The 12363-nt window shown below is 45.2% G+C and overlaps 1 protein-coding gene across 7 annotated transcripts in view; it reads right to left on the bottom strand.

The window, feature by feature from the left end:
• LOC104641002 (cadherin-6) overlaps positions 1-11561 on the bottom strand; it is a 111593-nt gene extending 100032 nt beyond the window's left edge. For 5 of the 7 annotated variants that reach the window (XM_075744862.1, XM_075744865.1, XM_075744859.1 and 2 more), the window contains exon 1: positions 10964-11561. The gene's annotated coding sequence lies outside the window, so the exon portion shown is untranslated. The remainder of the gene's footprint in view (positions 1-10963) is intronic. The other 2 variants (XM_075744867.1, XM_075744868.1) reach the window with 2 other exon arrangements.
• Positions 11562-12363: the final 802 nt, after the last annotated feature.

The raw sequence follows: 12363 nt of genomic DNA, 5'->3' as shown, positions 1-12363 counted from the left end.
ATCCACATTTTTGTAGCCTGAGGCTCTTACTCTACCATTGATACCAACTCCTTTGAAATATGCTCATTTTTTAGGCTGCTAAATTATTAAACAGCTTATTAGTAGAAAGATTAGATGGAAGAAAAGTCATCTCTGTATGACGGGAAATGGATTGGAAGAGGAAGGAAAAGTTGAGGGAATATTTACATAAAAGATACAGCTCTGTTGTTGATATACAGAGGTAATCCATAATCCATAATTCATTTAAGAAATGAACCCATCAAATTACATCACAATGCATGACAAATTGCTACTGTTGAGCTATCCTACAATAAATTACATAGAATCATTCCTGTCAAGAGTAAAACTCGTTTGAGACTAAAAAAGCAATGTCGCTACAAGGTTGTTTTCCCTGTTGTTTCATAGGATTTGTCTATCATCACACACATCACATACTTTGACGGGCACAGCAAAAGTTCCCTTGTACAGGGTAACCACAAAGTCAAAACTGCTTTGAAAGTTGCAAGAAAAGGGGGAAGGAAGAAAAGGGAGAAATGTTTCCTCCTTATTATGCCTTAATAATATTTGTCAGTCAGGTGAGCAGATCTTTAGACTAAAAAAATAAGAAGAGTCATTTCCTTAAGTGCAATGTCTTTTCACTGTATGTCCAGACCAGCTTGTTAGCATGCTAACTGTTTAGTTTAATATGCAATACAGAGCACACTTACTACTGTGAAGTCCTTATTCATGATGTCATGGATATTAGTGTATATTTCTTAATTACACAACAGGACAATCTTTCCACCCTTCAACCTACACTTTCTGTTGCTCTGATTGGTTTCTCTAACTAGCCAGAATAATCATTTTGCCACACAGAAACAGATAAGAAAAAAAAAAAGTAAATAATTTTAAAAGCCATTTTAATTTAATAACAAATTGGGAGCTGTACTTTGTGTTAAATTAGCACTGCAAGCCTCATACCAATTCAAGGCAAGGTTCCTTGTTAGTTACTGCTTAATTAATCAGTCCTGTTTCCATCTAAATGAAAAGTTTTCTCTCTCTTCCCTATCATCTCTAATATCTCATTTCAGGCAGCACATCAAGTTAATCTTGCTTACATTAGCAACTTATTTCTAATGGCTCAGCTCAGTTATTTACAATAATATCCCAGCTAGCAGCTGAATCCTGCTTGGTCTCTTTGCTCTGTTGGGACGCTCGGAGTCAATGGTAAAACAGCAAGTGCAGAGCGAGCTCATCCAGCCCCGTGACACACCGTGAGGTCATAGACCTACTTCGAACACATTGATGTCTACTGAACTTTTGGCTTCCTGGTGTGTCTTGTCTTCCCAGAGGCGTTTAGGGACATGGTTTAGTGGCGGACTTGGCAGTGTTAGGGTAACAGTTGGACTCGATGATCTTAAAGGTCTTCTCCAACCTAAACAATTCTATGATTCTAACATGCACAGAGCTGGGCAAAGGATTCTTATCTTAAAAAAACAACAAATGAGCATGAAACAGTCCAATGGAAGAAGAGAAATATGTAAGGAAAGGAGAACACAGACAGTTGGGTGGTGCCTGAAAACCTGTCCTCATTACCCTTTATATAGCACATGCCGTAAACAAAGCTGGGATAACCATGAATCCTGCACTACCATCAGTAGTGTATATAAAAAACATCAAGCCTTTCACCACGTCACCTTTGAAGGGAGTGAGGAATGGGACTTGAAGCACCGGCTGACCGAGTATCTCCTCCTTGTGCTCCACCGTTCCCAGAGCAGGAAACTGCTGTCACTGCCATAATCTGGTACTTTCTATCACTGCGGTAGCCAAACACACTAAATTTGGGACTTGACAAAAGACGTCTGGAATTTTGGATTGCACCAACCTGGCCCCTGTCAAACACTTACTGAAGCTGTGGTTGCTGGTACCCATCTATTCTATGTGCTCACCGTTGCTAGGTTCAGCCTCCAGAAGGAAGTTTTTCAGCTGCCTCCGGGGACTGGGGTGCCTGCCCATGTCAGGATGCCTGTTGCTAATCCCCCCACACCCAACACCCCCCCCCCCCCCCGGCGGCACCGCTGCTCCAGCAGCTCCGTCCGGCGGGGACCCACAGCCTCTGAGATGTAACAGATACTTGCTCGGGTCAAGGCTCGAAACTAAATCTGCACCTGAGGTGCCTGCATCACATGAAGGCTGGTTTTAATGCCAGTTTGACCAAACATAAATACCTCTGTTATAAACACAAAATTCACTTAATATTAAATGAGCCATTCCAAAAGGGCAAAACCTCTTTGTTCCTGAGTAACCCCAGTATTTAATTTCACTCATCCAAGATTCAGGATGGTATTGCAACAGGAAACAAGGATGTGCAGCGAATTTTAACCTCCTAGATTTGCGGCAGCCAGCTTCTGACCTCACATTTACCAGCCTGGTTGAAATTACAACCTGTTGCTAAGGAAAACTCTGTCATACCTTAAAGTAACTGTGATATCAAGTAGCTTTGAGATATCTGACAAATGAATTACCATAGATTAATGAGGAGCCGCTTCAGAAATCCTGCAAAAGACACCCTAACATGTTACAATATGATAATACATTTCATTTAGTAACAATATAAATTCCATGCTGAGAAAAGTGGGAGCCTGTTTTTGTGTTGCTTTGTGGGGGTTTTTTCCAAGAGGAAGAGAAATCCTTTCTACAAATCGGAATGCACATTTCTGTTTCTGATGGGAAACGCTGCTCTGAAAAGCACTGAATTTCAAAGCTGCTTGAGATTAGATTGTCTGCAGAATTGTGCTGATGGCTGTAAATATTAATAAATAAGATACACTAGGCCAGCTTTTTTCCTCAGATGCTTATGCACTCCTTCCTCTTAAGTGCAGATGACCTGAAGACACAGGCACCAGAAGGAAGAATCTGAGCTAAGAATCGGCTTTAGTGATGTAATGCACAGAGACACTTGCACAAAGGAAAGATGCTCCTGCTATGTTCCAGCAGGCCCAGCCAGCAAGTGACAATCTCAGTCCAGTCTTCTGCATCCCCGCTGCAACTGCCCCCAGCTGCTGATGCAAGCAGAAGGACAGCAGCGAATCCATCGCCATGCTGTACAAATGAGCCAGGGCTATATTGCTGAAGGGGCTTCAATGGGAAATGATGATCATTCCTTACACAGGGTTTTGGTTTTTTTTCCATCCCCACTTTTCCTAGTCTACTAGGGAGACCAAGTATACAGATTTTTGGAGGTCACAGTTTGGTCACCATGGAAATAATTGCAAAGTTGTAAACACTACATTACAAGACCCTGACATCTTGATCCAGGAAGGCACTTAAGTATTCAAACAGTCTTGTGGACTTCAGTGCAGTTTATTGGTATGTTTAAAAGTAAACTGCTCCGGGACCAGGTATGATAAGGCAGAGAGAGAACACTGCTTTGTTTATAGCAGAAATAACTTGGTAATTATCAGCAGTGAGAAAGGAAATACCATAGCAGGGCATTCATATTATTTAGACTTAAATGGAGTTTAGATGAAATACAGAGTTTTATAAAAGTGGTTGGCACAGCATGAATTGCTTAAAGGGATGTGACTGGTGGACTTAAAAGTTGCTTCGGCATCTTTTTCCCTTTCAGTAGTGACAGCTAAATTGAGCACCAATTTCACAAAAGGAATTTGCTCCCTGAAAGGGATTCTAACTCTATATATTGCTGCTCTGTGATCTGCCAGAGCGCTCTTCGCACTGTGAAAACGAGGAAATAGGCTCTCTTGAATTCTTGTAGTGGTTGATCAGTTTGCGAGGCCAGCTCCAAAAGCATTAGGGCATAGTAGGTGGTATGCAGCTTGGAACCTGGTATTATTTGCACCTAACCCTGCCAATTAACTTGTAAATTTAATGTGTCTTTTCTATGTGTCTTTTTCTACTCTCCCTCTACTTATTTATACTAGGATCAATACCCATGCCACGAGTATTGGTATACGCCATGTCCTTATTCAACTAACTTCCCTTTGACCCACCTTTGTGTCTATGCACTAGGAATACTACTCCTGAGGTGTTTACAAAGCAAGGGTGCTTTGAAATGAATTCATACAGGCGTGGACGTGAACAAGAGAGAGCGTGGTGCGACCTCTGGCTGCCCCAAACCACAGGCAGCAGCGTGCAGAAAAGGCAGCCTTTTATGAGACTTTTTTATCCCCTTCTCTCCCACAGGCATAAGTAGGTGGGAATGGACGAGGCAGAGAATGGTAAAGAAACTCTGCGGCCAGTCCAACTGGGCCAATGCAGAGAGGAAGGTCATCGCCACCTTGCTTGGGGACAGCTCAGACTACTTTCTCCTGGGAATAAGATATTCAGTCTTGTCCCAGACGGCTCTGGAGCTACCCAGCCTCCCCCTTCCCCTCCACGCAGAACACGGCTGAACAAACAAGCAAAAAACATCCAGAAAATCCTTTGGGGAGAAAGTGTCAAAGTGGCTGCAAGGAGTCCTTGAGAAAAATAATTGGCTTTCTTTTGGATGAAAAAAAGAGACCCAAATCTGATACTTCCCCCCCATTCATTCTTTGATCAGCTCCAACAACTCAAGCGAGCAGCAGAGAGGCAGGAGGGCTGACTGCAAGCTGTACTTGCTCTAAGATCCTGGTTCAGCATCCCTGCTGTGCTACGGTCTCCTCGTGCGACCTTGGGCAAGTCACTCGCCTCCGTTGTGATTCGCTTCTCCCTGCTGTAAAATAAGGCCAGTTATACAGGCCAGTCTCAAGGGGGGGGGGGGGGGTGTGGTGAAGACACATTTTGTAGACATTGTGGAATACTTGAACAGCTTTTGAGTGAAGGTCTGACGTTGATCAACTATGCCTTGTCCCTTACTTAAAGCAAGGCTCCCAGAGGTCCACAGAGCATCTCACAATGATAGTGGTTTGTGGGTTGAGGGGGTTTTTTTGGCAGGATACTACAAGCTATTTTGTTTTCTTTTTGTCCATGAAGATGCTTTTGTCACATAATGATTGCCAGACTAATGACACCCTAAAGTTACAAACCACCAGGCACTCAAAGAGAATCAATTCAGCGATGAAACAGATTTCACCTGAATGCTTAGGGCAAAACTAAGAGTAACCGTGCTTTTAATTATTTTTGTTAATCTATTGGAACTGAGGGGGACGAGAGAGGAGGACACATGGATATCTTTCTGCACAAGAGGGCTTTCCCTCAGGTGAGAGTGTCAGTACGGAGGTTGGCCCCCACACTGCTTGGCGTCAGCACCCAGGTTGGGACCCACAGGCACACGTGGTTGTCCCACCACCCCGCACGCAGGACAGGTCTGGATCCCCGTGATCTTCGAGAACGCAAAGCAGAGTTACCGTCAGAGGCAAGTATTTTCTTTGAATTTGGTCTTACCCTTCACACCAAAGCAGAGCTACATGCTAATGATCGTGTTGATTAAGCAGCCTTTGTGCTTATAGAAGCTATTAACTGACAATTGAAATGCAGCAGTTAGGGAGTAGGTGGCTCTGCCTTACACCCAGACGAGCACGCACCTGCAGTACCTGGGGAAACTCGACTAGCGTTTAATTTCTTTGCTAATTTTCAATTCCTGCTGACCCTTCTCCTAGGTTCTCCTGCTCTGGCACTGCGATTAGATGCAGAAGTGGGAATGCTGGAAAGATACACTACCTATTATCTCGCAGGCAGCTGTAAACATTACGGCAAGATAATGGAATTAGTTTAGCTGAGAGGAATTAAGGTACCCAGATAGTACCGGACTGATCTCATTCATAAAGTGCTCTCTTCTGTGCATTGCGGTGTGTCGCTAGGGAAGAGCTGAGGGGTTACGATGGGTATTTATGTTACAAATCAAATCTAATAGTCACACTCTGGCTAGAACGAAGCACTTTCTGACTATATATAAATACTTATGTATATCCTGACCAGACAAGCTATTTAATCCATAAAATATTTGCCCACAATGCCAGAATAAAGCCATTATTGAACAGGTTACTTAAAACATAGCAAGGTTGGCACTGTTCCTGAGTGCGACCAGATGGAAATGTATATGCTCTTTTGTCTGTGCGCTTGGCGAAGAGGAGAGTATGGAGAGGGTGTCTTGTGGCTGGGTGTGAAGAAAGATAATGCAGTATCAGTGTAATCTTGGATGTTTCAGCACAGTGCTATCAAGTGCTTTGGCACCGTCACAGTTAAGCAATCATTTCCTCGCTTAAAGCTTCTTTTTGGAGGTCCAACACCATAACTCACGAAGGACACCATGCCAGACGTGCTTTTTCCATCCTGGCAGGGCTCGCAGTTTCCCCTCACCAGAAAGATGCAGTTTGCCTTCGCCATCAGCATTGCTCCTTGCTGCTGCTAAGGGGGTTGTAGCTGCAGGAAAAAATGTCTTTTCTGGCTTGTTTTGAAAGAGGAAAATACTCGAGGAGTGGGTAGCTCCACGAGACTGGACGTACCAACCAGTAACATTAATTCACACCACTCTAAACAGTCCTGAACTACAGTTATCCTAATTTCTTCTGGGAATGCTCCTGTTAACAAACAGACAAAAGCATAAATACAAATATTCACAGTATTTGTTTGGGCCTTTCAGTGCCAAGTGCACAACCGGGAAAACAAAGTGGAAGACCATGTTGGCAACCAGCCACACCTGGAGTAAGTACAGGAGATGGTCACAGGCGCAAGAAGGGATAACACTGCCTGAAATAGGGAGGGGAAGCCGCTGACGGGTGCTCAGGATTAGGACACGCAGCAGTGCCCTGGAGAAGCTTAGGAACCTGAGGCTGGATGGACTCCCAACAGATATCGGCCAGTCATTGGGGAAGAATGAGAGCGAAGCTCTTAGGCTGAGATTTACAGCGAGAAAAAAAACAAATGGATGTGAAGTTCTCAAACTCAAACTTTAAAAATGCTTTTATCCAGCACTTTCTCCACCTAGTTCCACTGCAGTGTCACTCACAACACAACCCGGAGAGGATGACTTTTTCTGTTGATGTTTTGCATTATTTATGCATTCTTCAAGGGTATTTCTAAAACTCAGACAGGGACTAATAATCTGCCCCGAACCTTTTGTTAAGCAATAAAGACAGATAACAGCCCAGTTTAATTGCACTAAACATTCCCTCTATATCTCATCTCTCCCCATCCCAAACGAAGAACGGCAAGATGTCTTAACACTTCTCTCCTCACAGAGCCCAGTTTCTCCAGACCCCTCAGAAAGGACTTCCATGAGTAAACAAGCAGCATGAGCAAACCAGCTGCTACTGGATTTTCATCTCAGCCAGCGCACATTTAAACTTGAGAACTGAGTTTATACTGCAAGTTGAATCCTGCATAGAGTCAGAAGAGATCAGGTTTGGTGGCACACAGAGCTCTTCACTTCCTGCACAGAACGGGGGACTCACTTTAAAGGTTTATGTTGAAAAGGTCCTGAATTTGGCCCCACATGGCAGTCAGGATAATCACAACTAAGTTTGTCAGCCCTGTTTCTGAGAGTTGTGAACCCAAGCAATTATTCAGAAAAAAAGAAAAGGATAAAGAAGCAAATCCCAAATGACAGAAAGCCTTTGAAGAAATCGGAACGGTTACTGCAGCTAACTAGGTCTTTCAGGGGTTAATGAAGAAGTCTCCCTAACACCCAGCATCCAAGGCACAGCCCCTCCATGGTATTTCCCGCACGCTTACGATAATCAAAAGATACTGAAAACCAATTCTACTATATTCTGGTATAATTGCAGCAGAGCCACTAGAGGAATTGCAACCATTATGCAAGATGAGGCACCATCACAGTGGGGCCTGCTGTTTCCAACGAATTCTACCCCTCGTTTTTATAGATTTCAGCTACCTTTCATTTTAGTAATTAGCCACCATTTCCAAGGAGATCCATAAGCAATTTCCTGCCAATCTTGAGCCATAATGCTACAAGATTGCACTAGAAAGGGAACATAGTTTAAAAGTAGTCAACAAAGGGCAGGCAGCACACTTCAAAGTTCAGTTAAGCAAGAGATGGAGACCACCATTTTGCCTAACAACGCCCTCTAGATCTGCCTGACCTGCACTACACAGTGCACAGGCATCCACTGGAAAACCCAACAGCGATTCCTTCCACACCCCAAAATACTGCAGGAGTCTATTGAAAAGCAGCAGATCGGTGTGCTGAAATCTTCAGTCAAAGCAAAAAATGATGTGGCAGACCTGAGGGGAGAGCGGACTGGAGGGAGGATCCTGCCCCGAGGAACCCAGTGTGCCCTTGAGCAGAGGGTTGCTCGCAGAGAGAAGGTGCTCCGGCAGGATCTCAGCTGGGGAGAGCACAAGCGCATTCATAACTTCCATGAAGTTTGCATTAGTTTTGAGATCTTCAGCAGAAAGGAGGGGGGGGGGGGGGGAAAACCCACAACATTTTTTTTAACGTGTGTGTTTTGCTTTCAAGGAAGTCTCTCAACTAAATATTATTGAAACAGCAGATGGCAAAATGCAAACTTTATGAAAGGAAAGGCTGCCTTGAGCAGCAGGTTACTGTTTGCATGGGAGAGCTGTGCAAGGAAGGGAGGGAGGGAGGGAAGAGTCAGAAGTTAAGATGCATATTTCTAGCTGATCAGCTTGGTTAGAAAATGATGACCATGTCTATAAATGTAATCTTTGGAGTGCTGGCATGGAGATATGCAAGAGCTGTGAACTGGTGTGAAAACTAAAATACCTAGAGGGACTAATAAGTCCCTACGGGGACCCCAGTTTCTTAAATGGCTGCAAAGGATAATTGCAGAGAACAGGACTGAATCAATGCCATTTTCCCTGGGAAGAAAAAAAAAAAAAAAAAGTATTGCTGCCTCTGATTACGTTATTCTGAAAAGACTGGCTGCTTTCCCCCTCCCTCCCTCAGCTCAAAAGTCAACTGCAAACCACTAGAAATATGTCCAGAAAGATTATGGTGCAGCTGAAAGCCAGAAGCATATGAGATTATATATTTACCGGTGCTGTGTCAGATAACATCTGAGAGGAGAGGAAAAAGGGATTCAGCCCTGCAGTCTTTATTAGCATGTTTGGGCTGTTTAAAGGAGCTATCCAATTGTGTCATTGCTGCCAGGCCTTTAAAACTGTATATATCCATGATAAAGGAATCTACTTGATCTTGATCACAAGCCTCCAAGCCCTACCCGACTCTCCTGTGACACACAAACTTACTGCCTTTAAACAGGAATTAGAAAAAAGAAATGAACAGGGATGCACCATTACCCATAGCATTATATTGCTCAGGAACAGATGTTAATCAATTTTATGGAATGCTTTAAGTAATATGCAAGCACTTTTGCACAGAACTGACTGCATAATAGAGATTTCAACCCAGCAAATACATGAGATAAGCCTTTATCTTGACTGGGAGAGTTACATCTATTTTGATTAAAACCAAAGAGGTCTGCGCATTCAAGCAATTTTAGTCCCTTGGAATTATGTTATTTCCCGGATGCTATTACATATGGTCCTATGACAAAAGGGAATGGAAATAACCTTGCTCTTGATTGTAGTGTTCTCCTTGCACATATGTTCATGCCCATAGCTCATGAAGTACACATGTAGGATGTATGTACCGTCCTCACAGGTTTCTGAATAGACAGGAACAACTGTACTCTCTCTATTCCAGCTGTGCTAGAAGAACAGTAAATTTGGAGAAAGGACTGACGTTACACTCTAAGTAATTTTTGCTACAGAATCTCCCATGCGGTGCTACCAGAACTTTAAAATCCCACATCGTACACAAGTACAAGGAAAAAGGTGCCCCATCTTCTCGATTTGTATAAAAGTAGCAGCTGTGCCATCATGCTGGGAGTAATTTCAGTCATTAAACTTCTTGATCCTTGAATGTCATCAGGAGTTACTTAGGTGACCATCCACTTGCACTTACAAAGTACTGCATTTAACTCTCCATAAAATATGGATTTTATTGCAGCAGTGACAAGACTTCTTTCCACAGCCACTGACCTCTACTGCTATTGCTTATCTCTTGACTCAACCTTTTCCATAAGAATACGCATATATAGTACGCATACTGTGTATCGATTTCCCTCTGTGTGCATGTAAGTGCTATATACATGTGAATATATAAATAGTTCAATCTATCTGACATACAAAGTATGTTACCAGCTCCTTAGAAACATTTACAACATAACCAAATTCAGCGCTTTCTTTCTGCAATTATCCAACTTCTCTCCTGTAAAATGCCTGTACGCCTACCCCCTTTCTTCCACCACCTCCATCACTCCCCAACCTGTTCTTTTATCAAATAAAAAAGATTCCACATTTGTCAATTCCTGTAACGTCCCCAGATCTGCCCCCTCTGCCCCCTTCTTTTCACTGGGGGAGCGCCTCACTTCAGCTGTGCTCTACATTCAGCTCTGCACTTTGCCTCGGATTTTGCTCACGATCCGAAAGGTTTTGCCCTGTATCCATTTCACAGCAACTAGGCAGTGTCAAGAAACCGAGACCGATTTATTTTTTTTTAATGATTATTATTACGTTCTAGCTATTCATCACGCTTCTCCTTTTGTCGTTGTTGTTATTATTATTATTATTCCCTTCCAAACACACACGACCCTCCTCCCGCTCTCACCACCTCCCCTCGACCGAAGCGTCTCGCTGGCCATAACAATTCCCAGGAAAACGCCGCATCCCTTCGCCTGACTTAAACCGACAGCAAACGTGGTCCCCACACGCCCCTGAGCCGCCGGGCACGCCGCGGAGCCCCGAGGGGGGGACACCCCGGCGCGGCGGTGGGGTGCAGAGCCCTCCGTAAGACAGCTGCCAACTTTGCAAAACAAGTGCTTGCCCCCCCCCCCGCCCCCCGCCCAGCCCCCCCCCCCTTAATTAGCATTCCCCATAAGCACAGCAAAAAGAAAAAAAAGAAAAGAAAAAAAAAGAAAAAAAAGAAAAGGGAAGAAGGCAGCTGCCTGCTGACAGTTGAAACTTGCTCCTCAGGAAGTGCCAAGCCGCATCTCCTTACCGGCAAGCAGGGACGACGGGGCCGAGCCTCGCCCGGGTCGGCGGCGCGGCGGCAGCGCGGCTCCCCTGCCCCTTCTCCCCGCCGCTCAGCCTGCCCGCCTCTCACTGGGGCTCCCGCTCGGCCAGCAGCACTTTTTAACTCCAGCATGCAGGCAGCCCAAGCCGAGGGGGCTCTCTATCTGATTGGTTTCCATTCAGTGCTCCTGATTAATAAAAAAAAAAAAAAAAAAAAAAAAAAAAAAAAAAAAAAGAGAGGAGGGGGAGGGAAAGGGAAAAAAAAAAAAGCCAAACTCCTCCCTCCCTGCTTGCCTCCCTGGCAGGCGCACACACACACTCAGACACACGCGAGCACGCACACACACACACACACACGCACACACACACGCACACGCACACACACACGCACACGCACACACACACGCACACACGCACTCGCACACACACGCACTCCTGCCGCCGGCGCTGCGGATGCCGGAGCCGGCGGAGCTGCCGCACTGGGGACGGGGAGGCGCGGAGCGGGCGCGGAGCGGGCGCGGGCGCGGAGAGGGCTCCGCCGGGCGGGCAGAGATTTGCAAGTGAATGCGGTGGGAGGGCAGAGGGGGAGGGCTGTGCTAGGGAGCCCCCCTTCCCCCCGAGAGCCGCTCCGTGCTTGAGGTGGAGAGCAGCCAGCTTCTTCCTAATCGTTTGGTAGTGATAGTAAAAGCAGAATAAAATCGGGGGGGGGGGGGGGGGGGGGGGGATAAAGAGGAGGGAGAGGCGTGCTCCTCTGTTGTGAACTGTGTTTGTGCTGTGCGGCTTCTCATCCTCGGAGCCGATTTTAAGTCCTTCTCTTGACACCAGAGATGCCCGAGTTGTCTTTTCCCACACTTCCCGGGAACTTCCAGGACTTGATGAGTCAAGAATTTCGGTGAATTATTAATGGAGATGACACTATGTGGGGGTGATCACATGTGGCGGTTTATATGTGAATGGGAAGCAGCGGAGGAGGATTTTCCAGGTGCCTGCCTTTGCTCCGGCCCCCTGTTCCCAGAGGGCTCCCCACTCGCGAGGTTATGACTAATCCTAAGGCAGAAGGAACTGAAATCTCGGCTTTGGCCGTGGGACTCGTGCAGCCCCTCTGCACACATACGTATTGTACAGCCTCCTCCCCTCCAAGTCTAGCCTGAAATAAAGCTTTAGGTGTTTTAATCTAAATACTAAATGACAAGAAATTACCTGGCAGTATATTATTTACCTGACAAGAGTCCAGTCCAATTCAGCTGCATGGTGTCCCCTTAAGATTCATGGCAAATGTTGCAAGAAGTGAAGCTTTCTGTCATTTGCCTCGCACATCTCCACAGTCTTAGGTTTGACCTTTATGATGTATTTTTTTTTCCCCTGGTAGTCAATCTTAAGTAGTCT

This window comes from Balearica regulorum, chromosome 2 (assembly GCF_011004875.1).
Source record: "Balearica regulorum gibbericeps isolate bBalReg1 chromosome 2, bBalReg1.pri, whole genome shotgun sequence".
Lineage (NCBI taxonomy): Eukaryota > Metazoa > Chordata > Aves > Gruiformes > Gruidae > Balearica > Balearica regulorum.
The sequence above is the reverse complement of the archived record's forward strand: the minus strand, read 5'-3'. Positions and strand labels throughout refer to the sequence as shown.